Raw genomic sequence first — 4,408 nt, 5'->3', positions numbered from 1 at the left:
CGTTTCCTTGATTGGTGGAGGGTCGTTAGCCGAACGGGTAGGATAGGGCAAACCCTTTCCATTAAAAGTATAATGAAGTATAAAGTAACTAAATGTTTTTACAAAATTCCCAATCTTAGTTACTTTAGGCAAAAGTGAATTGATGCAATTCTAAGAAATTACACTTTGTGCCCTTGCGAAGACATTAGTGGAGCGTGTGTGGTTAACCGGCACACTAAATGATTCTAATCAAAGGTAGCAAAGGGCGACTCAATGTTTGTCATAATTCGGTGGAGCTGATGTGCACAAAAGTACCCGCTAATTTTAATATTTATAACCTAACAAACTTAGACTATATATGCACTTATAGGCAGTGTACCTAGTCAGATTACAGTATAGCTTAGGTAAGTCGGGTGTCGATCACAGGGAACGGTGTTACTAATTAATTTACTTACTATTAAATTAACCTAATTTTTAACAAGTTTAAAAGGGGTTTTACCTGATTTTACAAGATCAGATGAACTTAAATTCAAATTCAATAATTAAAAACACACACTCTTGTTTAGTTTGAATCCACTTCTCCCTTATGGCTAGCTAATGATTACGGATTATTAAGTTGGTTTTTAGTTGTATTAGTAATTTAGTTCTAACTTTACCAATAATTAACTAATTCATGTCAAACCATGTATGTTCACACATAATTAACACAGAACTAATTATGAATGTAGATATGCTATGTAAGATTTGTTATATAAATGCAATTATGATCACAATACACGTTCTCTAGCACAGCTAAGATTATTTATTCTAATTACTAACTAAGATTGGTCAATCCTACCTCTAACAATTCAATGTTCACTAAATCATTAGGTAAACAGGTTCATGTAGTTAATGGTCACTAAGCTACACAGAACATGCAATCAAGCAATTAGATAAACAAATAGTAGCATGTTAGGTTATACAAATCAAACACAAGCAATTTTTACCAACTAAACTTAATCCATAAACATATAACTATTCATAAGTTTAAAGCTTCATCTAGCTAAACAAGAGTAGCTGGATTCAGCTGCTCATCATAGCAACTAGACCAACACAGCTAAAAATAATGAAAGACATGTTCTTATTTAACTAAAATATAAACCTTTATTCTTTTTGATGTTGAAAACCTTCTTCCAGAACCTTTCTTTCGCTCCAAATCGTCTTCTGGAACTCCTTCCTTCTGCCCAAGGTTGCCTCTATTCGTAATGGTCAAGGATTTATATAGTTGCTGATATCCATAAATTCACGTCGTGAATAGTAAGAAATTCACGTCGTGAATTGTAGATAACCGTGCCCGTCAAGGATTCCTTCACCCGCGTACATATCTTCTAGAACCAACGATTCATGTCGTGAATCCTTTATGTCTCACGTCGTGAGTAATCTTTTTCCATATTTACTTCACTTTTACTCTTTTAATTCCCAAAGTTTCTTTCTTTAACGCTTTCAGTCCCCTTTTCTTCAAAATGTCTTCTTTTTGGCTGTAAATAACATTTAAGCTCACAAGTACCATTATTGTAAACAAATTACCGAATTTTTAATAAAAATGTACTTAAATATTGCCTAAAAATAAGTATAAATATGGCAATATCAAAATACCCCACACTTAGGCTTTGCTTGCCCTCAAGCAAATTTAAACTAACATCACATGGAACAATCCGACTCTAACTCAGCCATTATGCCAAGACCTCAACGCATGCATTTGTGTCTAAAATTTTCCTAAAGTACCCCCCCCCCCCCATACTTAAAATACTCACAATCTTCATAAGCACTCGCCCACTTTTTCCGAACATTGCTCATTTTATGCAACCCTCCGAATCCATCCGCAGAAAACCTCCTTATCCTCAAGGTATTTTTAGTTGAGCAACCTAAGAATACATAATCTAGAATTACAATTTTTCGATACCACTATAGAGCTCTTTCGGAATTCTTCACTTCTTTGACATTTGATCTTTGATTTCTTTGAATTCACCACCTTATTTGATTTCTGGTATCTTTAACTTTTTGAATTTCTTGGAATTTTGATCTTTTGATCTTCACTTTATTTGCTCCAAAATTCTTCACACTTTATTCGTAATTCTCTCTCTTTTTTTTTTAACATGTACCTCTCTTTTTTTTCACTCAAAACCTACATGCTTAAGTAGAGGCGCTCAACCTCAACCTTTATTGTTTAATGATAATAATTTTCCTGGATACATTTCAGGTTGAGGCTGCTAAACATATTGCATCCCTCAAACCAAGTGGGGTCATGTTTTTGTTCCATGATGTCACTAAAATAAGGGAGGCCACAAATGCACTATAACGTGTATTGGCTCAACCAAACATTTGAACTTTCATCGGATCATCCCACATAATACTAGCAATTATAACTCACATTATTATTACTAGATTTAATTATTAAAATTTTTAATTTCAAAATTTTCAATTTTGACTATCAAATTCTATGGTTATTTAGCAATTTACTTTTTCTACCCCTACCCCACACTTATTTCATACAATGCCCTCATTGTATGCATCAAAATTAAAGAAACTCAAAGAAAAGGGAGAAAAAGGAACAGACTCCCCTGGGATAGTGGCGTGAACATCTCCAAAAGTGTGGAAAACGTGCATCTTGAATATGGATTCCAAAAATAGAAACTTGGTTCTTGAACTCAAAAAATAAGGAGTGTACCGGCAAAACACGAAATCGAGCCTTCAATCGTCTTTAAATATGGTGTAAGTCTCCAAAAGTAGAATGACTAATGTGGGAAAGCATATGCCACATTGCATGGTTGTAAAAAAAATGAGTCGAAATAATCTTGAATATATTGACAAGAAGAATAGCATCAACCCATAGAAGACTAAAATGTCAAGGGCCTTGAATCTTGTAAAAATCTAATATTCACGACGTGAGATCGAAACTGAGCGTATTGTGAAAACCTTCTGATAACTGACTCACGACGTGAATAATAAATGTTCACGTCGTGAAAACTGGACAAGCAGAAAACATTGCTCAATCCTCCTTCTAATGTCTTAATGTATTAAGACTCTTCCAAAGTCATCAGTTTATGACTCTTTCGCTGACGCTCCACTCTCTTAACTCACCCCACACTTATTTTGAAAATATGGGTCTCGACTCTCGGCATTAAACACTCCCGGCTAAAAAACGTACGCATTCATAACTCGCTATCCCTCCTAGGCGCTCCTTAGCAATTTCTGAGAAACAATCAACAACGAAGAATAAAAGTAACATAATATTCAAAGTAGTTCTTACAATCCCATAAAAACAAACTAAAAACAAATCAAACAAAATAAATAACGATCAATCATCCTCCTCATTTTCATGCGCTCCACTGGTACCAGCTCCATCACCTCCACGACCACCATACTCCGACCATCGTGGGCAAATCAGGTAATGATACCCTAAGAGAAGCGGCTGCTCCACCCCAAGATGTCAAACAACATTCTCCATCGTGCCGCCTATCCAATTCACACTCAACGATAACTGGTCAAAGTAACCATCCATATCATCCCCGGCAACGGCGCCAAAAACTTGATGTGCACAAAAGTACCCACTAATTTTAATATTTATAACCTAACAAACTTAGACTATCTATGCACTTATAGGCAGTGTACCTAGTCAGATTACAGTATAGCTTAGGTAAGTCGGGTGTCGATCACAGGGAACGGTGTTACTAATTAATTTACTTACTATTAAATTAACCTAATTTTTAACAAGTTTAAAAGGGGTTTTACCTGATTTTACAAGATCAGATGAACTTAAATTCAAATTCAATAATTAAAAACACACACTCTTGTTTAGTTTGAATCCACTTCTCCCTTATGGCAAGCTAATGATTACGGATTATTAAGTTGGTTTTTAGTTGTATTAGTAATTTAGTTCTAACTTTACCAATAATTAACTAATTCCTGTCAAACCATGTATGTTCACACATAATTAACACATAACTAATTATGAATGTAGATATGCTATGTAAGATTTGTTATATAAACACAATTATGATCACAATACACGTTCTCTAGCACAACTAAGCTTATTTATTCTAATTACTAACTAAGATTGGTCAATCCTACCTCTAACAATTCAATGTTCACTAAATCATTAGGTAAACAGGTTCATGCAGTTAATGGTCACTAAGCTACACAGAACATGCAATCAAGCAATTAGATAAACAAATAGTAGCATGCTAGGTTATACAAATCAAACACAAGCAATTTTTACCAAATAAACTTAATCCATAAACATATAACTATTCATAAGTTTAAAGCTTCATCTAGCTAAACAAGAGTAGCTAGATTCAGCTGCTCATCATAGCAACTAGACCAACACAGCTAAAAATAATGAAAGACATGCTCTTATTTAACTAAAATATAAACCTTTATTCTTTTTGAT

The sequence above is a fragment of the Lactuca serriola genome, chromosome 5, assembly GCF_051521515.1.
Source record: "Lactuca serriola cultivar US96UC23 chromosome 5, Lser_US96UC23_V15, whole genome shotgun sequence".
In the NCBI taxonomy this organism is placed as follows: domain Eukaryota; kingdom Viridiplantae; phylum Streptophyta; class Magnoliopsida; order Asterales; family Asteraceae; genus Lactuca; species Lactuca serriola.
This window is presented reverse-complemented; position numbering follows the sequence as displayed.